Source organism: Hemitrygon akajei, unplaced genomic scaffold, assembly GCF_048418815.1.
Source record: "Hemitrygon akajei unplaced genomic scaffold, sHemAka1.3 Scf000108, whole genome shotgun sequence".
In the NCBI taxonomy this organism is placed as follows: domain Eukaryota; kingdom Metazoa; phylum Chordata; class Chondrichthyes; order Myliobatiformes; family Dasyatidae; genus Hemitrygon; species Hemitrygon akajei.
Genome location: NW_027331994.1, coordinates 702,340 through 728,585, shown reverse-complemented (window position 1 = coordinate 728,585; position 26,246 = coordinate 702,340). Strand labels below are relative to the sequence as shown.

Below are 26,246 nucleotides of genomic sequence, written 5' to 3'. Positions count from 1 at the left end.
GGATATATTTATGAAATAGCAAGTATTAAATTACCTTATCGATGTTACATACATGCCTCCGGTCAGTGGCAAGGATATGACAATGACAGATTGAAAAGCCATGTTAAACGATCAATTTTACCATAATGACGGAGATTTCAATATACAGGTTGACTCGGGAAAACAGGCTGGTGATGGGACGCCAGAGAAAGAATTTGTGGAATGCCGGCGAGATGGATGTTAGAGCAGCTTGTGGTTGAGCAGGCTAAAGAAGAGGCTGCTGTGGGTTGGATATTGCATAATGAACCAGATTTGATCAGGGATGTTGAGGTTACTTCCTGAGGAGGCAGTGATCATAATAGCAATTCGCCCTACAGATTGAGAGGGAAAGCCTGACATTAGATATTATCAGTTTTTCAATGGTGTAAACGGAACTACAGACACATGAGAGCGAGTTGTCCAAAGTTAATTGCAAGGAGGGACGTGCGAGGATGACGGCAGAGCGACGATGCCTGGTGTTTCTGGGAGGAATTCTGAAGGTGCGGGGCAGATAAAGCCCAAGGGAGAGATATTCTCAAGCAACCAGAGCTGACAGGGGATGTCAACGACAGAGTGAAAGCAAAAGAGAATTCACAGAATGTCACAAAAAGTGGTGGGAATCTAGACGATCGGGGAGACATTAAAACCCAAAGTGGTGGCATCCGTCAGTCTTGTGGGACCATGGATCTGCGCCTGGAAAGTCTTGCTTCAGTCGTGCCGTCGCGGTGAAGCGACGCTGGAGTGTCCTCTCCAGGGCGCAGGGCTGAGCAAGGTTGAATGGAAAACCGTCAGTTGCCCAAGCAGCAAGTCTCCCCTCTCCACGCCACCGGGGTTGTCCAAGGGAAGGGCAAAGGCCAATACAGCTTGGCACCTGTATCGTCACTGGAGTTTGCCAGAACGAGGCTGAAGGCAACGTCGGACTTCCGTAGCGTCTCCAGCTCCGGACTTGTCCTCAGGGTTTACTCCCGAAGCCTTTCCCATGAGTGTGCATGAACGCAAGGCAGCGGAGGTTTGAAATAAGAATTTTCCCTCTCTTAGATGGGCTGCCTTCCCAGGCTGATGAGCTCCATCTACCTGTGAACCAGAAGAAGGCTACTAAAATGCAATAAGGAGAGGAAAATAAGATCAAATAAGAAGATACGCGAGTGATAATATAAAAAGTATGCATTTTTCAGAAATATAAATATTACAGTAGATGGAACAATGCACATCGGAACGCTGGAGAATGACTGGAGAGGTAGCAATGAGGGATTAAGAAATGGTAGACAAGCTTCAGTATCAGGGTTGTTCCTCACTTTGGTAGACACCGGCAAATGTAAGAGTCCTGAACGGTTGGAGGAAGTGGGGATAGTAAATGTTGTTAGTGAGGTGAAAAACCTTGGGAGGCGGATTGGTCCTGTAGATGAGTAAGTCACATACCAGGTAGACTACATCCCATGGTTCGAAAGAGCTACTTGAAGGGATTGTAGCGATCCTTATGCAGATTGTAAGATTCTGAAATGTTTCGGAGAACCGGAAAATCGCAACGGTCATTCCACTCTTCAAGAAGGGATGGATCAAAAGACGGGAGATCTGTACATTATTTGGCGGCGAAATGCAAATACTTGTTTGACAAATCTGTTGGAATTCTGTAGGAAATAACAGTGAAGGCAGAAAAAGTATAGTCAATGGATGTTGTTCCCCTTTGGATTTTCACAAGGCCTTTGACAGGGTGCTGCATATGAGACTGCTAAACCAGAATCGAAACGTGGTCTTATAAGAAAGGTGATATGCTGAACGGCAGGGCACAAAGAGTGGGAATAAATGGGAGTTTTCTTCTGATTGGTTACCAGTAACTAGGAGTTATTCTGCACGGATAGTGCAGGAAATATTTATTTTCATGTTATAAGGTGATAAGACCATAAGATATAACAGCATAAGTAGGGCCAATCGACCCATTAAGTCTGCTCCGCCGTTCAATCTTAGGCTAACATACTTCTTCCAGACATCTCCACTCCCGTGCCTTCTCCCCATACCCTATGATGCCTTGTATAATTAAGAAGCGATCAATCTCTGCCTTAAATACACCCAATGACTTGGCCTCCACACACGGACGTGCAACGAATTCCACAGATCTACCATTCTCTGACTAAAGTAATTTCTCCGCATCTCTGTTCTCAATGGACGTCCTTCAACCCTTAAGTCGTGCACTCGTCTTACCCTCCCCTACCATGGGAAATAACGTTGCAATATCTAATCTGGTCAGGCCTTTTAACATTGGGAACGTTTCTTTCAGATATCCCCCTTGTTTTCCTGAGCTCCGGGGAATACAGACCAAGAGCTGCCAGACGTTCCTCATACCTGGAATCATTCTCCTGAATCTTCTCTGAAACCTCTCGAATGTCAATATAGCCTTTCTAAAATAATGACCCCAAAACTGCACACAATACCCCAAGTATGGTCTCACGAGTGAGACCATAAATCCGCAACATCACGTCTCTGCTATTATATTCTACACCTCTAGAAATTCTATACCGTCATCTTCAAAACCGACTCAACCTGGAGCTTAACTCTCAGGGCATCCTGCAGAAGGACTCCAAAGTCCCGTTGAATCTCTGCGTTTTAAATGTTCTCCCCATCTGAATAATAGTCTGCGTATTTATCTCTTCCACCAAAGTGCAGGACCATACAATTGCCAACGTTGTACTTCATTTGCCATTTTTCTGCCCATTCCCCTAAACTATCTAAGTCTCTCAGCAGGCTCTCTGTTCCTTCAACACTACTCGCTGCTTTACTAATCTTTCTTTCATTTGCAAATTTAAACACAAATCCATTAACCCATAGTCCAATACATTGACATACATCGTCAAAAGCAGTGGTCGCAGCACTGACCTCTGTGGTTCTCCACTAGTAACCGGCAGCCAGTCAGAATAGGATCCTTTTATTCCCACTCTCTGTATTCTGCTGATCAGCCAATGCTCCACCCATGCAGAAAACTTCCCTGTAATTCCATAGGCTCGTACCGTGCTAAGCAGCCTCGTGTGCGCACCTTGTCAAAGGCCTTCTGAAAATCCAAGTACACCACATTTACTAAGTCTCCTTTGTCTACCGTGCTTGTCACTTTCTCAAAAGTTTGCGGTTTGTACATTAGACAGGATTTTCCCTTCAAGAAGCTCTGCTGGCTTTGCCCTGTCTTGTCATGTGCCTCCAGGTACTCCTGTAAGATCATCCCTACCATGAGTTTCCAACCACTTCTCAACAACTGATGACAGGCTAACAGGTCTTTAGTTTCCTTTCTGCTGCCCCCACCCTTCTTAAATAGCGGAGTAACATTTGCAATTTTCCGGTCATCTGGTACAGTGCCGGAATCTATTGATTCTTGAAAAATCATCGTTAATGCCCCCGCAATCTCTTCACATGAAAGTATATTCCATCAAGTCCAGGAGATTTATCCGCCCTCAAATCAATAAGGTTCCTGTGCACCTTCTCCGACATAATTTTCCCTGCACGTACATCACTTCCCTGACACTCTTTAATGTCCGGTCTACTGTAGATGTCTTCTACTGAGAAGACTGATGCAAAATGAGCATTAAGTTGCTTTGACATCTCAGCGTCTCCCATTGCATTATCTCCAACGTCATTTTCTATTTGTCCAATATCTACCCACGAATCTCGTTTACCTTTAAAAAATCTTAAAATCTTACTTAAAAAATCTTTTAGAATCTTCTTGTATAATAATCCCAGCTTCGATTCATAATCCATCCTTTTCTTTCGTAATGATCCTCTTAGGTTCTCTCTGCAAGTTTTTAAAATCTCCCCAATCCTCTATCTTCCCAATAGCTCTGGCTTCCTTCTATGCCTTCTTTTGTTTTTAATTTAGCTCTGACTTTACTTGTCATCCACGATAGTGCCCTTCTTCTACTCGGAAATTTCTTCTTATTTGGAATAAATCTGCTTTGCAATTCCGTCAACATTCGTAGAAACTCCAGCCATTGCTGCTCTGTCGTCCTTCCTTCTAGTGACACGATTTCTCCATCTCCCGCTGTAATTTGAAATCCACATTCCCGTTGCTGTTTAGAGGCCAGTATGCAACTGCCATTAGGGTCTTTTTACCCTTTCCATTTCTTAACTCAACCCATACAGTTTTCAATCCTACGTCATCCCTTTCTAATATTTTAATATTATTTCTTATACACAATGTCACACCACACCCCTTTACCTACTAACCTAACTTTCCGATGCACCGTATATCCCTGGACGTTCAGCTCCCAATGGCGGCCACTCTTTGCCAAATTTCAGGGATGGGACACTGCGTCTACTTGCCAATCCATAGCTGAATTTCAAGATCGTCCATTTAATTTGTTATGTTGCGTGCATTCAAATGTAACATTTTTCAGTCCCGTATTTGTTGCTTTCTGTTTTAAATGCCACGCCTCTATTGCCCTGTAACTCACACTACCAGCTGTAATTATACCTCATCTCCTGCCTGTCCTATCTATCTTCTCTTTTACACGGTTTCTTTGATTTATTTCTGTTTTCCCCCTTCCTCAGCCTATCACTCTCGTTCCCATTCCCCTGCCGGATTAGTTTAAACCCTCCCGAACAGTTCTATTAAATCTGCCTGCAAGGATATTGGACCCCTTTGGGTTCTGGTGTAACCCTCCTTTACCTCCCCCAGAAGAACACACAGTGATCCAGGAAACCAAAGCCCTACCCCCCGACATCACTCTCTCAGCTACGCATTAATTTGCCTAAACATGCTATCCTTGCGCTCGTTCGCAATCCTGAGATTACTACCCTGGTGTTCCTGCTTTACAGCTTCCTACCCAACTCCCTGAATTCTTTCTTCAGTACCTCCTCCCCTTTTTCTACCTATGTCAAAGGTACCGACGTGTACCAGGACTTCTGGCTGTTCACTCTCTCCCTTCATAATAGTCTGCACCCGATCGGAGACATCCCGTACCCTGGCACCTGGGAGGCAACACACCATGCGGGTATCTCTATCAGGCTGACAGAACCTCCTGACTGTTTCCCCCACCATGGAATCCCCTATGACTACCGCGTTTCTCATTTCCTTCTTTCCTTTCTGCGCCATATGTCAATGATATTGGTGACGGAGTTTGTGATTTTGTGATTTTGGACGATGCATTGTTCTGAGGAAGCAAGGAGTCTGTAGACGGGCTAACACAGGAGAGAAGAACAGGCAACGTAAGTGACAGATGGAATATAGAGCAGAGAAGTGTGTTGCCGTGCTCTTTAATACAAAGAATAAAAGTGTAGATTTCTTTTAAATAAGAATCAAATTAAGAAATCAGAAATGCAAAAGGGCTGTGAATGAGAATATCTAAGAGTATCGATCACAGGTCCTGCACATTAATGCAATCGAGAGAGCTTGCCAGGAGTTCTACAGCACTATTTGCTTCATTAAGTACAGTACATCATGTATGACCGAAAACAGTGTAGCTGCCTCGACACTGTCCAGTCACACACTCTCCCGGGGTCAGACACAGAGTATAGCTCCTGCCTCACCGCACTGTCACACTCCATGAAAATTCAAGACATTTAACAGACCAGTCTCACTTTGAAGTTGAAATGAATATTATATTATTTATGAATGAATTGATACAGATGCACATGGTGGAAGGGATATCAATACAAACATAAAAGTGCAGAGATACACGGTGAAGGTAGCGACACAGAATTGCTGAGAGGAATGTATTCATGTAAATGCTGCTGGAACATAAACGCGCTGTTTCTGAGTTTTATTCCGATCAGATTATGAATTTACGCAGTTATTCATTTACATTAATCAATTTCATTATTTTGTTTATTTTCATTCAACATTCAAGCAGTTCTGTTGTCAAGCCACAGAAAGTTACAGATCAGGTGCTGTATCTTTGTGGTTGAGCAACGAATAGCGTGCAGAATGTAGTCGGGCCGAACGGTCTGTTTGCCATATCACTCTATTACGAAGAATGTACTGCTCCATACAACCGTCATCATTCATCAGTGCACTGTCCATCTCAAAAAAATTAATATAAAACAAATGCAGACGACTCTTGTTCTAATAATACCTCAGGAATACAGAAACTATTTTAAGAATATTTATTAGATTTGAGTAACAGCGGGAAAAATATAGAAAACAATATACACCATATATGTCAAACTCAAGGCCCGCGGTGGAATTATCTTTGGCCCGCGAGATAATATCTAATTACTATTAAAGCTGGCCCCAGTAATCGAAGCGCCTATGGCGTATGATATGGCTAATGCTGAGTTTATTCAGGTACCAGGTTTTCAGGGTTTTTAGTGTTTATTTGGCAGCCTTGCTCGGCAGTCTTCTTCATAAGAAACGGAATTTGTAAAGTGAAACACTTTGTAGTTATAGCAGAGACTGAAACACATGAGAGCAGGCTGAAAAAACGGAGGCAACGAAAGCTGCGTTCGCACGCGTCCGACTGATCCGGCCCGCATGAAGCTGCATTTTGCTCAATCCGGCCCGTGACCTAAAATGAGTTTGGCACCCCTGATATACACGGTCACAATGAATCAGAGTTTCACAGGTACAGGACTGATACGATACACTGAACGCACGGGCAGAGACTGCTGATACAGAATGAACCACGCACTCTCACACTGAACCCGAGAGTGACACCGACAGAAGCCCACACTCTCTCAGTCTGTACCAGGGACTGATTTCTACAAAATGAACCCGCTCCCCACTCTCAAATTGCACCCGAGACTTGTGGATCAAAATGAAAAAGACTGACAGATACAGAATGAACCCCACACTCTCACACTGTAGCAGAGACTGACAGATACAGAATGAACCCCACATTCTCACACTGTAGCAGAGACTGACAGATACAGAATGAATCCCACACTCTCACACTGTAACAGAGACTGATAGATACAGAATGAAACCCACACTCTCACACAGTAGCAGAGACTGACAGATACAGAATGAAACCCACACTCTCACACTGGAACAGAGACTGACAGATACAGAATGAAACCCACACTCTCACACTGTAACAGAGACTGACAGAGGCAGAATGAAACCCACTGACTCACACTGTAACAGAGACTGACAGATACAGAATGAAACCCACACTCTCACACTGTAGCAGAGACTGACAGAGGCAGAATGAAACCCACTGACTCACACTGTAGTAGAGACTGACAGATACAGAATGAAACCCACACTCTCACACTGTAGCAGAGACTCACTTGTCTGGAATGAAATGCATAGACTCACACTCTATGAGAGGGGAGAGGGTGTCAATGTGTATATGTGTGACGATGTGTGTATCTGTGTGCGTGAGAAAATGAGTATATCTGTGTGTGTGTGTGTGTGTGTGTGTGTGTGTGTGTGTGTGTGTGTGTGTGTGTGTATGTGAGAGAGGGTACCTGTGTTCCTGTGTGTGTATCTGTGAAAGGGAGTGTATCTCTTTGTCTGTAATTGTGCGTGAGTCCGTGTGTGTGAGAGAATGGAATGGAATCCATACATAGCTGAAAGTATTTTGTTAAATCATGCCGGCATTTAGACCATAGAGAAACCTGTGATGTTCGTGCTGATAATCCACAGAACAGTGAGTGACTGCCTTATCAGACCATTATATTCCTACAGGTAATTGAACGCCTCAGTATTTCAGCATCTAACTGTTTCTCAGGTGGATTCAGCAGCGGCTTTGTCCGTCACTTCACCGTTTCAAAATCCACAGCACGAATAACAAATAACAAATTTTACGCATATACACTATAAGATATATGAGTTACAGACGTACGTACACACACACACACACACACACACATAAACATGTATACACACAGAAGATAGTTCAAAAATGGATGGAACGGTGCACAGCACTGGACATCGAAGGTGTGAAAACAAACATTATACCGTGAAGGTGTTCAAAATTATGCAAGCATCAATGTCGTCCAGGGCTGAAGGAGAATTGGACAGACTGTCTGCTTACACAGCGAGTATGTTGTATATATGGTGACACACAGTCGGATATAGTGTGATGGGTTTGGTGTCTGAGCGGCCTAAATGGTGCTGCTGAATTAAGAAAAAGTGACCGATATTGAATTAAAGCCTGCAGAAGCAGATCGAGAGGGTTTTCATGTGTTCTTGGATCCAGATCACGCTGATTGGAAACCCGATCTAATTGTAGATGAAACAACTGCCGTGACAGAGAAAATTGTGGAAAATGCTGGAAACATCGATTCCGGATTGCTTGTGGAAAGAGAACCACAGTGAAAGTTTCAGGTTGGAAAATGGGAACAGTCGAGACCGCTGTCAGTACAACTGTGGAATGTTGTAAATGAAGCCGCTCATTGCTCATTGCTCACTTACTGGTCTCATTGCACAATTTGGTCGAAGTACACAGAGGGATCTGACTGAGGTAATGCCAACAATGTTGACGTGTTAATGTTACATGCCAACAGCATTTACACCTGAGACACTGCTTGTGATGTAATTTGTTTGTTCAATAACAATGGTGGGAGGTGGTACCTTGTCACTGGAGATCGATCCCCTGTATAAATCAGAGCCTGTTGCAGTACGTCAGCCCAGAGTGTCTTGCCGAGCTGTGGAATTCAGAGCAATAGCGTTCACTGCGTCACTCAAATGGGATATCCAGTAATCTGGCGGATAGAAGGCATTTACTACCCTGTTATTTCAGCCGTTGGAATACCCGGTAAGCCGCTGTCACTCCTGCAAACGGTAGAAACTGAGAGTTAATTCGGATGTTTTGAAGTGTTTCTCTGGGTACTGGTTGCCTTTAACATCATGGCTCAAGCAGCGGAGTGAGCGTCCAGTTGACTTTGTCTGCGAAGAGTCGATAGTAATGAATGTCTGACCGTCGGGGGGTCGAGGATTGATCACGCTCTGCTGTCCCGCCATCCCGAGGATGTTCCGGCTTAGGGGATGAAACGTCTGGAGACGGGTGGACCCGGCTGATGTCTCGGCAGAAACATCACAGCTGTATAAGGTCATGTTTCCACAGCCACCCGCCCAGTCCCGCATTTCAGTCATGGGCGGAAGGCGCTGACAATATTAATCCAATTGCTTTCGTAGCAGGCAGCGCTCCATATTGGAGCCGAGATGCTGACTTTGAGTGAAATCCTCTCCGCTGTCTCGATGTCACGGAGGAATCATGAATTGAAACGTTTGCACCGCAGGACACCGGGCCGTACTGCACCTGTGGGAACAGCCGTCCTTCTGTTCTGTCCGTAGGAATCGACAGTGAATTGCGTGACCGGGTGATGGAACAATCCAAATGGAAAATTTATTTTAGAAAGGTGATCAGAAGGAACTGCAGATGTGGATTTCCTTATATTCCTGTGCAGCTCAGTGCCAGTGATGCTGGTGTTTAATGCCCATCCCTTACTGCGGCCGAAGAAGCAATTAAGCCACTGTCCTCTTGTCGGTTTGGAATTCACCCAGATTTATCTCATTTACAAAACTTGCAACAAGTTCTCTGTCACGCCGATAATGCACTCTGTCAGTGGCTTCATTTATCCTTGATCCGATATTCACTCTTTGAAGCAGAAAAAAAGCACAAGTTCTAATCTGAGTGTATCACACTGCTAATCTATTTCCGTGACTAGTCAGTAATTTCTCTGCTTCCCTCTCTCTCTCTTGCAGTTAACCTGGTGGCGATTGTTATCCTGTCCCGAGAAAAGTGCGGTCTCTCCAAATGCATCACTCGCTACCTGCTGGGAATGGCAGCGGCCGATCTCCTGGTCGTTATCTCTGACCCTCTGCTGAGGTGGACAGTTTTCATATACTTTAGTTCTTCCTCGCTCCATCGGACTCCCGTTTGCAGAGTCGTTCATTGCCTGCTCATAGGAAGCACCGGGGTCTCTGTCTGGCTGACAGTCGCCTTCACCTGCGACAGATTTGTGGCCATTTGTTGTGAAAAGCTGAAAACAAAATATTGCACCGAAAGACCGGCGGCTGTGGTTATCGGGACAGTGCGTGTTCTGGGTTGTTTAGAAAGTATCCCTTTCTACTTTACATTGAATCCTTGGATAATAATTAATGGCATTTTCTATGGCTGTGTCGCCAAAGAGAGCTTTAATACGTCCCCCTCGTGGGCCACATTTGAGATGATTCATCGCATTTTAATACCTTGTCTCCCGTTTGTTCTGATTTTATTGTTCAATGCTCTGACAGTTCGACGGATTTTTTCCGCTAATAAAGTCCGGATGGGGCTCCGGGGCCGCAGCGACGGAAAGAATGACAAGGACCCGGAGATGGAGAACCGAAGGAAATCGGTGGTTTTACTATTCAGTATAACCGGTAGTTTTATATTTCTGTGGTTAACACGGCTGGTTTTTGATATCTACTTACGGATTTCAAACATCCCTGGTTACTCGGACACGGATCCGATTTATATCGCAGACTCCACGGCGACGATGCTGCAGATCCTCAGCTCCTGCACCAACACATGTATTTACGCCGTGACTCAGAGCAAGTTCAGAGAGGAGCTGAAGAACGCGGTGAAATACCCGCTGAAACTGTTAACTAAATTCGGCAAGTCATAGAGCGACCAGTCGGTTTCTGCAGTGGAATTAAATCAATCGCAATTTTTTCCATTTGCTATCCATTTGCCGATATGTAGGAGCGCGGTTAACAGCTGAACACTTTGAAATACACATGCGTTTAGTGGTGATAAATTTCGCTCGCTGTCTACCCCGTACGGGCGAAGTTTGTCCTTCAGCAGATATGTAATATGTAGGAATCTGCCAATCTGTAATTCTCCCCGGTGGACGCTCTGTGGGACACGGGACGGGACGGGAACTGTTCACTCATGTACCGCCTGTTTTACTTTCACTGAACTGTAATTCTCCCCGATGAACGCTCTGTGGGACACGGGAAGGGACGGGAACTTTTCACTCATGTACCGCCTGTTTTACTTTCACTGAGCTGTAATTCTCCCCGATGGACGCTCTGTGGGACACGGGAAGGGACGGGAACTGTTCACTCATGTACCGCCTGTTTTACTCTCACTGAGCTGTAATTCTCCCCGGTGGACGCTCTGTGGGACACGGGAAGGGACGGGAACTGTTCACTCATGTACCGCCTGTTTTACTTTTCCTCTCTCCGTTCGGTGTCATTTTCCGTTCCGGTGATGCTCACGGTTTCTTACTCAGGGCTTGTCCAGTCAGGATGGATCAACACTTCTTTCTCCATCCTTTCCGCTGTTTCTCATTAGTGATGCTCAGGATTAGTGATGCTCCCAGTCTCTCTCTCTCGATCCCATCGATTCCAGCGTAAACTCCCCCGCTTATGTCTTCTCCCTCGCCGATATACAAATTCCGAATGGTGAGTTGCAGCATGAGGAAGCATTTTCGGATTCACACACGGGGTCACATGTGTTTTGTTTTCTTTTTCAACACTCTGTCCATCTCCGGGCTGCTCTCTCTTTGACCTTTCATATCTCCGTCTTTATCTCTCTTCACATCCTGAGGCTCCGTGAGAATCTGCTTCCTCACTTCTCCTTCTGTTGTCTGTTTCTCTCTGTCCACACGCCCGGTCCGCTACTGATCAGAATAAATCTCTTTGCAGTACGTGGGAACATATATGTACACTGATAATAAATATACGTTGAACTTTGAAGAACCAAAGCAACAAGAACATGTATTTGATTTTTTTCCTCTCCCAGGGAACTAATTGGATTCTGTCTGGCAGCGTAATCTATATTTGAAAATAAAAATGATACTGGAAAGCCGAATAAATACGAGGCGGCTGTAATTGCCGTTCATCACGAGGGGAATAAAGAAACAATACCTCTTGTCTGATGATTGGAGGACCGTGTCTTTTACATTGATCATCTGATGTGACAAACCACTCATGGAATGGCAATGGTCATGGGTGGGAGCACACCACACAATGGGTTCACCACACAGTATGGTGTTTGAAACTGTGTACGCTCCCCGCTCCCATAACATCTATTATATGTGGACACTTGGACACATCCCAGTGTCCAACTCGGACATTGTGCATATGTGGGGAGTTTATCAAGTGCACGGTCATTATATTGCCATTATATTACTGTGTACGCAGCTGTTATCTGAAGCTGCCGTGGGTCTTTTTCATACTTGGACATAGTTCCTATAAATTCAGCTCAATATTTATTCAAAGGGTGGCTGCGTAATTGCTTAAGGAGAGATGGGAATAGTTAATGTGTCGGCCACTTTAAAGGTGGTTGTTTAATGAGCTGGTGCAGATCACAAACGCAGGCTGTATCTGTTTGGTTTGAATAGGCTGTTACTGCGTGGTTACATTTATTAAAATTGATTATAAATTCCTTGGTCACAACGCAATCATTTGCCTCGGTTAATTCACCTATGATCTTGCTTCGAGCAATTAGAATTTCTTGCTGCGTATTATAGCTGCCGTAGGTCATTTCCCAATCAGAATCAGATATATCGTCACTGACCTGTCGTTCGTAATAGTTTTTTTTTAATGACAGCAGGATTTACCGATGTGGTGTTTGTTACAGGAAGCTGTCAGACCGAGAAAGATGGAGTCATCATGAGGAACACAGAGACAGAGACAAGCTCTAGTGAAAATTCACAAGACCATTGAGCACCATGGAGACACGAGAGACGCCAGATACTTATATCGAAAATAAGAAATTGTTGCAGGAACTCAGCGGGCCAGGCAACTAATGTATGTGGGGGGAATGGACAGCGAATATTTTGTGTTCAAGCTCTTCCCAAAGGGTTTGAACTACCAATACAAATGAGACGGAGGTGAAAGAGGGAGGATGGACTGGGGGAGGCGTCAATTCCCTCTAGATTTCACTGCTGCCCAGCCCTGTTCACTGTATCATGCTCAAGGTAAATCCTCCAACCCTTCCTTCTAAGTCGCTGTGTTCTGAGGTTACCATCCGAGATCCCTCTTTCACTTGAGACAGGAAAATAAACACATAAGTGCAGCTGTAGGCTATTCAGCCTCTCAATCCAGTCCTGACAGTCGATACTATCTATGAACATTTATCATCTCACGTCTTCTCTCCTGATTCATGTCCACATTTTACTGAATCCCCAGTCTTTGAAAATGTATCCCCTTCTTCATTACGTACAGTCAGTTATTTAATCTCAGCAAACCTCTAAGGTAGAGAATTCCAGGCATTCTACAAGTATGTGAAGAGCAAGAGGTTAAGACGTAAAATAATAGGACCTATCAAATTCGACAGTGGAAAGGTGTGTATGGAACCGGAGGAAATAGCGGAGATACACAATGAATTCTTTACTTCAGTATTCACGATAGAAAAGGATCTTGGTGATTGTAGTAATGACTTGCAGCAGACTGAAAAGCTTCAGTATGCAGATATTCAGAAAGAGGATGTGCTGGAGCTTCAAGTTCGATAAGTATCCGGGACCGGATGGAATTTACACCAGGCTACTGTTGGAGGAGAGGGAGGAGATTGCTGACCCTCTGGCGATGATCTTTGCATCATCAGTGGGGATGGGAGAGGTTCCGGAGGATTGGAGGTTTCCGGATGTTGTTCCTTTATTCAAGAAAGGGAGTAGAGATAGCCCAGGAGATTATAGACCAGTGAGGCTAACCTCAGTGGTTGGTAAGTTGATGGAGAAGTTCCTGAGAGGCAGGATTTATGAAAATTTGGAGGGGTATAATATGATTAGGAATAGTCAACATGGCTTTGTCAAGGGCAGGTCGTGCCTTATGAGTCTGACTGAATTTTTTGAGGATGTTACTAAACACTTTGATAAAGGTAGAGTAGTAGATGTAGTGTATATGGATTTTAGCAAGGCATAAGGTACCCCATGCAAGGCTCATTGAGAAGGTAAGGAGGCATGGGATGCAAGGGGCATTGCTTTGTGGATCCAGAAATGGCTTGCCCACAGAAGGCAAAGAGTGGTTGTAGATGCGTCATGTTCTACATGGAAGTCGGTCGCCAGTGGAGTGCCTCAGTGATCTCTTCTGGGACCCTTAATCTTCGTGATTTTTATAAATAACCTGGATAAAGAAGTGAAGGGATGAGTCAGTAAGTTTGCTGACGACACAAAGGTTGAATGTGTCGTGGATAGTGTGGAGAGCTGTCAGAGGTTACAATAGGACATTGACAGGATGCAAAACTGGGCTGAGAACTGGCAGATGGAGATCAACCCAGATAAGTGTGAAGAGGTCCATTTTGGTAGGACAAATATGACGGCAGAATATCGTTTTAATGGTAAGACTCTTGGCAGTGTGGAGGATCAGAGGGATCTTGGGGTTCGAGTCCAAAGGACGCTCAAAGCAGCTGCGCAGGTTGACACTGTGGTTAAGAAGGCGTATGGTATCTTGGCCTTCATCAATCGTGGAATTGATGTTAGGAGCCGAGAGGTGTTGTTGCAGCTATATAGGACCCTAGTGAGACGCCACTTGGAGTACTCTACTCAGTTCTGGTCGCCTCACTACAGAAAAGGTATGGAAGCCACAGAAAGTGTGCATAGGAAATCTACAAGGATGTTTCCTGGATTGGGGAGCATGTCTCATGAGAATAGTTTGAGTGAACTCGGCCTTTTCTGCTTGGAGCGACGGACGACGAGAGGAGACCTGATAGAGGTGTACAAGGTGATGAGAGGCATTGATCGCGTGAATAGTCGGAGGCTTTTTCCCAGGGCTGAAGTGGCTGCCAGAGGAGGACACATGTTTATGGTGCTGTGGAGTAGGTACAAAGGAGATATCAGGGGTAAGTTATTTTACTCAGAGAGTGGTATGTGCTTGGAATGGGCTGCTGGCAACGGTGGTGGAGGCTAATACGATAGGACCTTTTAATAGACTTCTGGATAGGTACATGAAGCTTAGAAAAATAGAGGGCTATAGGTAAACCTATTAATTTCTAAGGTAGGGACTTATTCGGCACAACTCTGTGGGCAGAAGGTCCTGTATTGTGCTGTAGGTTTTCTATGTTTCTATGTTTCAGTCACTCTTTGTGTGGGAAGAAATTGCGACGTACCTCAGTTGTAAAATATGTCCCATTGTTGAAAGTTCTATTGTAAATAGAAACAGATCCCTTGGATGGGTAAGTGGAGATTACACGGAATCCGCGGGACCTCAGGTGTTTAACCTGGATGTTACAGTTTCCTACAACATCCCAAAATATATGTGCGATTTTGGTTTATTTTAATGTCTCTTTATCCGGATGAGAGTAAGTTGGAATGTAAGGGTAATATAAATATCTGGGGCATATTTTGTTCAAAAATTGTCATTGATGACTGGCATGGAGTTAATGTGTTGAACCTATTTCCACGCTGTTTATTTCTCTACCTCTCTCGTAACTACCCTGCTGTGTCCTCTGAGCTTCTGTCTGGTTCTCTCCCCTCATATTGTAATCTTTAGCTATTCGGGATAGCACAGCACCTTTGATCCAGGGATTCGCTGAGGTAATATCTTCTGGACTGTCAACGTGAACGTGTACTCTCTTAAATAAGGGATTCAGAACTGTACATAGTGGTCGAGGTGTGGCTGTGCTAATGCTCTGCACCGTTGCATTTCTAATCTCCATCCCTGTTGTAATAAATACCATTCTACCATTTGCTGTCTTCCCTGCTTGATGCACCATCACACTAACTATTCTACATCTCACACGTAAGAACATCTCACTGGTAAACTCCTGGACACGATTCCTCTTCCCTCGCCTTTTCCGCCATTAGCCACCATGTGCAGACTTTTCATTTACTCCTTCTATCTATCAGTGTGCAAGTCCAAATTTGTGCATTGCAACTGGCCCTTTCGAGTTGTCAGAAAACTTGGAAACAAACGTTGACACACGCTTACAAGTGGGAATACAGACGATGACTGTGTCGGGTACGGGCCGACTCGAAGCGACGAGACCCGAGCTCGAGTGCGTATGGAAGTAACAGAGTGAGGAGTGACCCAAGGTTTTGAAGATTTAAGAAACAGGGCAGATAGAAATGGCCTGTTGTCGGAGCCTTGGGCAAGAGAGTGTCCGGCTCTGCTTGCTGCTCCGCGGGGTTTGCACGTCTCTGTGCTGGCCTGAGACTGTGACCTGCAGCTGGTGTACTTCTCGCCCTGGTGCAGTGATGCCTGACTTTCCAACCTTTAGTTTTGCATATTGTGTGCGTACTTTTATTTTTGTTCGATATCTCTCTCTCTTTCTCTCCATAGTCGGTGTTTGACACTCTCAATGAGCTTTATTGTGTTTCTTTGCTTCGTGGCTGCCCGTGAGGAGACGAATCTCAAGGTTGTATAGAGTCTGAACACTTTGATAATAAATGTACTTTGAACTCTGTTGTGCGCACCACACAGAATTTGGACAGATGGGTAAAATTTGATCTCACAGAACTAAATCAAAACGCATTTGCTTGAACTTTTAGTGTGGAAGAAATTAATCTGTAATATACACAAGAGGCTGGAGGAACTCAGCAGAGCAGGCAACATCTATGAAAGTGAGCCAACACTCTTCAGCTTTCCTTTTCCGATCCTTGCTGTCTGCCGGACAGCTGAGCGTCCAGTTCAGCCCGGGTCAGTAGGACGGTCTGGACTATTACATCCACCACGAGGTGTTGCGCTGAATCACACATTCCTGTGCAGTGACCGGTGTAATTCATTCTCGGCAATGAACCCATTGCACTTCTAATGGAAGCTCCCTGCGGGTTAACTCTGCCATTCTCTGTCATTCTGCTGACATGAAAGGCGAACACTGAGAGCAAATGACATTTCAAACATTACTGCAGGTTAATCTTGTGTGGACATTTCTGTGGGATGTAATCTTCGCGAGTAGTCGTTTGTTTTTGCTGAGAAGCTGCAAGACTTCAATAGATCTCGGGACTTTCCTTGCGGGCTTCTACCTTCGCGATTTATTAAGAACTTCAGGAAGGACATTAAATAAAATAAAGTTAGGTTTAAGCGGAGGAGCCACTGTGGGAGCGGCCGGTTTTGGTGTAGAGAGCGTCAGAGATACTTGGCTCAGTGTTTGACACCAGAGTCTTGAGCGAGAAGGGGCAGAGGCTCCAGGCAAGTTTCTAGAAGGCTTCGTTATTTCTTTGACTATCGGTGCAGATATAGAGCAATGTGAATGCGTCCAGAGTCACTGGTGTATTCCTCGTGTTCTTCATGAGACCTCCAGCCTCCCTTATAATAAAGTTTTCACGTACAGCACCCAGGTACAGCTCACTGCAAACCGTGTTAGGAGACCGAACTGCAATTTCGTTGCGGGGAGGAGGGAGGGGGTTGTGACTCTGCTGGCAAAGGAAATGAAAACAAAACCTTTGACTAGACTAGGATTGGAAGATGTAGAATTCAACTGGATATATTTATGAAATAGCAAGTATTAAATTACATTATCGATATTACATACATTCCTCCGGTCAGTGGCAAGGATATGACAATGACAGATTGAAAAGCCATGTTAAACGATCAATTTTACCATAATGACGGGAGATTTCAATATACAGGTTGACTCGGGAAAACAGGCTGGTGATGGGACGCCAGAGAAAGAATTTGTGGAATGCCGGCGAGATGGATGTTAGAGCAGCTTGTGGTTGAGCAGGTTAAAGAAGAGGCTGCTGTGGGTTGGATATTGCATAATGAACCAGATTTGATCAGGGATGTTGAGGTTACTTCCTGAGGAGGCAGTGATCATAATAGCAATTCGCCCTACAGATTGAGAGGGAAAGCCTGACATTAGATATTATCAGCTTTTCAATGGTGTAAACGGAACTACAGACACATGAGAGCGAGTTGTCCAAAGTTGCTTGCAAGGAGGGACGTGCGAGGATGACGGCAGAGCGACGATGCCTGGTGTTTCTGGGAGGAATTCGGAAGGTGCAGGGCAGATAAAGCCCAAGGGAGAGGTATTCTAAAGCAACCAGAGCTGACAGGGGATGTCAACGACAGAGTGAAAGCAAAAGAGAATTCACAGAATGTCACAAAAAGTGGTGGGAATCTAGACGATCGGGGAGACATTAAAACCCAAAGTGGTGGCATCCGTCAGTCTTGTGGGACCATGGATCTGCGCCTGGAAAGTCTTGCTTCAGTCGTGCCGTCGCGGTGAAGCGACGCTGGAGTGTCCTCTCCAGGGCGCAGGGCTGAGCAAGGTTGAATGGAAAACCGTCAGTTGCCCAAGCAGCAAGTCTCCCCTCTCCACACCACCGGGGTTGTCCAAGGGAAGGGCAAAGGCCAATACAGCTTGGCACCTGTATCGTCACTGGAGTTGCCAGAATGAAGCTGAAGGCAACGTCGGACTTCCTTAGCGTCTCCAGCTCCGGACTTGTCCTCAGGGTTTACTCCCGAAGCCTTTCCCATGAGTGTGCATGACCGCAAGGCAGCGGAGGTTTGAAATAAGAATTTTCCCTCTCTTAGATGGGCTGCCTTCCCAGGCTGACGAGCTCCATCTACCTGTGAACCAAAAGAAGGCTACTAAAAATGCAATAAGGAGAGGAAAATAAGATCAAATAAGAAGATACGTGAGTGATAATATAAAAAGTATGCATTTTTCAGAAATATAAATATCACAGTAGATGGAACAATGCACATCGGAACGCTGGAGAATGACTGGAGAGGTAGCAATGATGGATTAAGAAATGGTAGACAAGATTCAGTATCAGGGTTGTTCCTCACTTTGGTAGACACCGGCAAATGTAAGAGTCCTGAACGGTTGGAGGAAGTGGGGATAGTAAATGTTGTTAGTGAGGTGAAAAGCCTTGGGAGGCGGATTGGTCTGTAGATAAGTAAGTCACATACCAGGTAGACTACATCCCATGGTTCGAAAGAGCTACTTGAAGCGATTGTAGCGATCCTTATGCAGATTGTAAGATTCTGAAATGTTTCCGGAGAACCGGAAAATCACAACTGTCATTCCACTCTTCAAGAAGGGATGGATCAAAAGACGGGAGATCTGTACATTATTTGGCGGCCGAAATGCAAATACTTGTTTGACAAATCTGTTGGAATTCTGTAGGAAATAACAGTGAAGGCAGAAAAAGTATAGTCAATGGATGTTGTTCCCTTGGATTTTCATAAGGCCTTTGACAGGGTGCTGCATATGAGACTGCTAAACCAGAATCGAAACGTGGTCTTATAAGAAAGGTGATATGCTGAACGGCAGGGCACAAAGAGTGGGAATAAATGGGAGTTTTCTTCTGATTGGTTACCAGTAACTAGGAGTTATTCTGCACGGGATAGTGCAGGAAATATTTATTTTCATGTTATAAGGTGATAAGACCATAAGATATAACAGCATAAGTAGGCCAATCGACCCATTAAGTCTGCTCCGCCGTTCAATCTTAGGCTAACATACTTCTTCCAGACATCTCCACTCCCGTGCCTTCTCCCCATACCCTATGATGCCTTGTATAATTAAGAAGCGATCAATCTCTGCCTTAAATACACCCAATGACTTGGCCTCCACACACGGACGTGGCAACGAATTCCACAGATCTACCATTCTCTGACTAAAGTAATTTCTCCGCATCTCTGTTCTCAATGGACGTCCTTCAACCCTTAAGTCGTGCACTCGTCTTACCCTCCCCTACCATGGGAAATAACGTTGCAATATCTAATCTGGTCAGGCCTTTTAACATTGGGAACGTTTCTATCAGATATCCCCCTTGTTTTCCTGAGCTCCGGGGAATACAGACCAAGAGCTGCCAGACGTTCCTCATACCTGGAATCATTCTCCTGAATCTTCTCTGAAACCTCTCGAATGTCAATATAGCCTTTCTAAAATAATGACCCCAAAACTGCACACAATACCCCAAGTATGGTCTCACGAGTGAGACCATAAATCCGCAACATCACGTCTCTGCTATTATATTCTACACCTCTAGAAATTCTATACCGTCATCTTCAAAACCGACTCAACCTGGAGCTTAACTCTCAGGGCATCCTGCAGAAGGACTCCAAAGTCCCGTTGAATCTCTGCGTTTTAAATGTTCTCCCCATCTGAATAATAGTCTGCGTATTTATCTCTTCCACCAAAGTGCAGGACCATACAATTGCCAACGTTGTACTTCATTTGCCATTTTTCTGCCCATTCCCCTAAACTATCTAAGTCTCTCAGCAGGCTCTCTGTTCCTTCAACACTACTCGCTGCTTTACTAATCTTTCTTTCATTTGCAAATTTAAACACAAATCCATTAACCCATAGTCCAATACATTGACATACATCGTCAAAAGCAGTGGTCGCAGCACTGACCTCTGTGGTTCTCCACTAGTAACCGGCAGCCAGTCAGAATAGGATCCTTTTATTCCCACTCTCTGTTTTCTGCCGATCAGTCAATGCTCCACCCATGCAGAAAACTTCCCTGTAATTCCATAGGCTCGTACCGTGCTAAGCAGCCTCGTGTGCGCACCTTGTCAAAGGCCTTCTGAAAATCCAAGTACACCACATTTACTAAGTCTCCTTTGTCTACCGTGCTTGTCACTTTCTCAAAAGTTTGCGGTTTGTACATTAGACAGGATTTTCCCTTCAAGAAGCTCTGCTGGCTTTGCCCTGTCTTGTCATGTGCCTCCAGGTACTCCTGTAAGATCATCCCTACCATGAGTTTCCAACCACTTCTCAACAACTGATGACAGGCTAACAGGTCTTTAGTTTCCTTTCTGCTGCCCCCACCCTTCTTAAATAGCGGAGTAACATTTGCAATTTTCCGGTCATCTGGTACAGTGCCGGAATCTATTGATTCTTGAAAAATCATCGTTAATGCCCCCGCAATCTCTTCACATGAAAGTATATTCCATCAAGTCCAGGAGATTTATCCGCCCTCAAATCAATAAGGTTCCTGTGCACCTTCTCCGACATAATTTTCCCTGCACGTACATCACTTCCCTGACACTCTTTAATGTCCGGTCTACTGTAGACGTCTTCTACTGAGAAGACTGATGCAAAATGAGCATTAAGTTGCTTTGACATCTCAGCGTCTCCCATTGCATTATCTCCAACGTCATTTTCTATTTGTCCAATATCTACCCACGAATCTCGTTTACCTTTAAAAAATCTTAAAATCTTACTTAAAAAATCTTTTAGAATCTTCTTGTATAATAATCCCAGCTTCGATTCATAATCCATCCTTTTCTTTCGTAATGATCCTCTTAGGTTCTCTCTGCAAGTTTTTAAAATCTCCCCAATCCTCTATCTTCCCAATAGCTCTGGCTTCCTTCTATGCCTTCTTTTGTTTTTAATTTAGCTCTGACTTTACTTGTCATCCACGATAGTGCCCTTCTTCTACACGGAAATTTCTTCTTATTTGGAATAAATCTTCTTTGCAATTCCGTCAACATTCGTAGAAACTCCAGCCATTGCTGCTCTGTCGTCCTTCCTTCTAGTGACACGATTTCTCCATCTCCCGCTGTAATTTGAAATCCACATTCCCGTTGCTGTTTAGAGGCCAGTATGCAACTGCCATTAGGGTCTTTTTACCCTTTCCATTTCTTAACTCAACCCATACAGTTTTCAATCCTACGTCATCCCTTTCTAATATTTTAATATTATTTCTTATACACAATGTCACACCACCCCTTTACCTACTAACCTAACTTTCCGATGCACCGTATATCCCTGGACGTTCAGCTCCCAATGGCGGCCACTCTTTTGCCAAATTTCAGGGATGGACACTGCGTCTTACTTGCCAATCCATAGCTGAATTTCAAGATCGTCCATTTAATTTGTTATGTTGCGTGCATTCAAATGTAACATTTTCAGTCCCGTATTTGTTGCTTTCTGTTTTAAATGCCACGCCTCTATTGCCCTGTAACTCACACTACCAGCTGTAATTATACCTCATCTCCTGCATGTCCTATCTATCTTCTCTTTTACACGGTTTCTTTGATTTATTTCTGTTTTCCCCTTCCTCAGCCTATCACTCTCGTTCCCATTCCCCTGCCGGATTAGTTTAAACCCTCCCGAACAGTTCTATTAAATCTGCCTGCAAGGATATTGGACCCCTTTGGGTTCTGGTGTAACCCTCCTTTACCTCCCCCAGAAGAACACACAGTGATCCAGGAAACCAAAGCCCTACCCCCGACATCACTCTCTCAGCTACGCATTAATTTGCCTAAACATGCTATCCTTGCGCTCGTTCGCAATCCTGAGATTACTACCCTGGTGTTCCTGCTTTACAGCTTCCTACCCAACTCCCTGAATTCTTTCTTCAGTACCTCCTCCCCTTTTTCTACCTATGTCAAAGGTACCGACGTGTACCAGGACTTCTGGCTGTTCACTCTCTCCCTTCATAATAGTCTGCACCCGATCGGAGACATCCCGTACCCTGGCACCTGGGAGGCAACACACCATGCGGGTATCTCTATCAGGCTGACAGAACCTCCTGACTGTTTCCCCCACCATGGAATCCCCTATGACTACCGCGTTTCTCATTTCCTTCTTTCCTTTCTGCACCATATGTCAATGATATTGGTGACGGGATTTGTGATTTTTTGATTTTGGACGATGCATTGTTCTGAGGAAGCAAGGAGTCCGTAGACGGGCTAACACAGGAGAGAAGAACAGGCAACGTAAGTGACAGATGGAATACAGAGCAGAGAAGTGTGTTGCCGTGCTCTTTAATACAAAGAATAAAAGTGTAGATTTCTTTTAAATAAGAATCAAATTAAGAAATCAGAAATGCAAAAGGGCTGTGAATGAGAATATCTAAGAGTATCGATCACAGGTCCTGCACATTAATGCAATCGAGAGAGCTTGCCAGGAGTTCTACAGCACTATTTGCTTCATTAAGTACAGTACATCATGTATGACCGAAAACAGTGTAGCTGCCTCGACACTGTCCAGTCACACACTCTCCCGGGGTCAGACACAGAGTATAGCTCCTGCCTCACCGCACTGTCACACTCCATGAAAATTCAAGACATTTAACAGACCAGTCTCACTTTGAAGTTGAAATGAATATTATATTATTTATGAATGAATTGATACAGATGCACATGGTGGAAGGGATATCAATACAAACATAAAAGTGCAGAGATACACGGTGAAGGTAGCGACACAGAATTGCTGAGAGGAATGTATTCATGTAAATGCTGCTGGAACATAAACGCGCTGTTTCTGAGTTTTATTCCGATCAGATTATGAATTTACGCAGTTATTCATTTACATTAATCAATTTCATTATTTTGTTTATTTTCATTCAACATTCAAGCAGTTCTGTTGTCAAGCCACAGAAAGTTACAGATCAGGTGCTGTATCTTTGTGGTTGAGCAACGAATAGCGTGCAGAATGTAGTCGGGCCGAACGGTCTGTTTGCCATATCACTCTATTACGAAGAATGTACTGCTCCATACAACCGTCATCATTCATCAGTGCACTGTCCATCTCAAAAAAATTAATATAAAACAAATGCAGACGACTCTTGTTCTAATAATACCTCAGGAATACAGAAACTATTTTAAGAATATTTATTAGATTTGAGTAACAGCGGGAAAAATATAGAAAACAATATACACCATATATGTCAAACTCAAGGCCCGCGGGCCAAATACGGCCCGCGGTGGAATTATCTTTGGCCCGCGAGATAATATCTAATTACTATTAAAGCTGGCCCCAGTAATCGAAGCGCCTATGGCGTATGATATGGCTAATGCTGAGTTTATTCAGGTACCAGGTTTTCAGGGTTTTTAGTGTTTATTCGGCAGCCTTGCTCGGCAGTCTTCTTCATAAGAAACGGAATTTGTAAAGTGAAACACTTTGTAGTTATAGCAGAGACTGAAACACATGAGAGCAGGCTGAAAAAACGGAGACAACGAAAGCTGCGTTCGCACGCGTCCGACTGATCCGGCCCGCATGAAGCTGCATTTTGCTCAATCCGGCCCGTGACCTAAAATGAGTTTGGCACCCCTGATATACACGGTCACAATGAATCAGAGTTTCACAGGTACAGGACTGATACGATACACTGAACGCACGGGCAGAGACTGCTGATACAGAATGAACCACGCACTCTCACACTGAACCCGAGAGTGACACCGACAGAAGCCCACACTCTCTCAGTCTGTACCAGGGACTGATTTCTACAAAATGAACCCGCTCCCCACTCTCAAATTGCACCCGAGACTTGTGGATCAAAATGAAAAAGACTGACAGATACAGAATGAACCCCACATTCTCACACTGTAGCAGAGACTGACAGATACAGAATGAATCCCACACTCTCACACTGTAGCAGAGACTGACAGATACAGAATGAACCCCACATTCTCACACTGTAACAGAGACTGATAGATACAGAATGAAACCCACACTCTCACACTGTAACAGAGACTGACAGATACAGAATGAAACCCACACTCTCACACTGTAACAGAGACTGACAGATACAGAATGAAACCCACACTCTCACACTGTAGCAGAGACTGACAGATACAGAATGAACCCCACATTCTCACACTGTAGCAGAGACTGACAGATACAGAATGAATCCCACACTCTCACACTGTAACAGAGACTGATAGATACAGAATGAAACCCACACTCTCACACAGTAGCAGAGACTGACAGATACAGAATGAATCCCACACTCTCACACTGTAACAGAGACTGACAGATACAGAATGAATCCCACACTCTCACACTGGAACAGAGACTGACAGATACAGAATGAAACCCACACTCTCACACTGTAACAGAGACTGACAGAGGCAGAATGAAACCCACTGACTCACACTGTAACAGAGACTGACAGATACAGAATGAAACCCACACTCTCACACTGTAGCAGAGACTGACAGAGGCAGAATGAAACCCACTGACTCACACTGTAGTAGAGACTGACAGATACAGAATGAAACCCGCTGACTCACACTGTAGCAGAGCCTGACAGATACAGAATGAAACCCACACTCTCACACTGTACCATAGAATGACAGATACAGAATGAAACACACGCTCCCACATTGTAACAGAGACTGACAGATACAGAATGAAATCCACACTCTCACACTGTAACAAAGACTGACAGATACGGAATGAAACCCACACTCTCACTCCGTAACAGAGACTGACAAATACAGAATGAAACCCATACTCTCACACTGTAGCAGAGACTGACAGATACAGAATGAAACCCACACTCTCGCACTGTAACAGAGACTGACAGATGCAGAATGAAACCCATACTCTCACACTGTAACAGAGACTGACAGATGCAGAATGAAACCCACACTCTCACACTGTAGCAGAGACTCACTTGTCTGGAATGAAATGCATAGACTCACGCTCTATGAGAGGGGAGAGGGTGTCAATGTGTATATGTGTGACGATGTGTGTATCTGTGTGCGTGAGATAATGAGTATATCTGTGTGTGTGTGTGTGTGTGTGTGTGTGTGTGTGTGTGTGTGTGTGTGTGTGTGTATGTGTGTGTGTGTGTGTGTGTGTGTGTGTGTGTGTGTGTGTGTGTGTGTGTGTGTGTGTGTATGTGAGAGAGGGTACCTGTGTTCCTGTGTGTGTATCTGTGAAAGGGAGTGTATCTCTTTGTCTGTAATTGTGCGTGAGTACGTGTGTGTGAGAGAATGGAATGGAATCCATACATAGCTGAAAGTATTTTGTTAAATCATGGCGGCATTTAGACCATAGAGAAACCTGTGATGTTCGTGCTGATAATCCACAGAACAGTGAGTGACTGCCTTATCAGACCATTATATTCCTACAGGTAATTGAACGCCTCAGTATTTCAGCATCTAACTGTTTCTCAGGTGGATTCAGCAGCGGCTTTGTCCGTCACTTCACCGTTTCAAAATCCACAGCACGAATAACAAATTTTACGCATATACACTATAAGATATATGAGTTACAGACGTACGTACACACACACACACACACATAAACATGTATACACACAGAAGATAGTTCAAAAATGGATGGAACGGTGCACAGCACTGGACATCGAAGGTGTGAAAACAAACATTATACCGTGAAGGTGTTCAAAATTATGCAAGCATCAATGTCGTCCAGGGCTGAAGGAGAATTGGACAGACTGTCTGCTTACACAGCGAGTATGTTGTATATATGGTGACACACAGTCGGATATAGTGTGATGGGTTTGGTGTCTGAGCGGCCTAAATGGTGCTGCTGAATTAAGAAAAAGTGACCGATATTGAATTAAAGCCTGCAGAAGCAGATCGAGAGGGTTTTCATGTGTTCTTGGATCCAGATCACGCTGATTGGAAACCCGATCTAATTGTAGATGAAACAACTGCCGTGACAGAGAAAATTGTGGAAAATGCTGGAAACATCGATTCCGGATTGCTTGTGGAAAGA

General features: G+C 44.4%; 1 protein-coding gene across 2 annotated transcripts in view; it reads left to right on the top strand.

Annotated features, from left to right (window-relative positions):
- The window catches only part of LOC140723299 (uncharacterized), a 246,128-nt gene that overhangs the window by 65,138 nt on the left and 154,744 nt on the right, over positions 1 to 26,246 (top strand). The window lies entirely within an intron of this gene.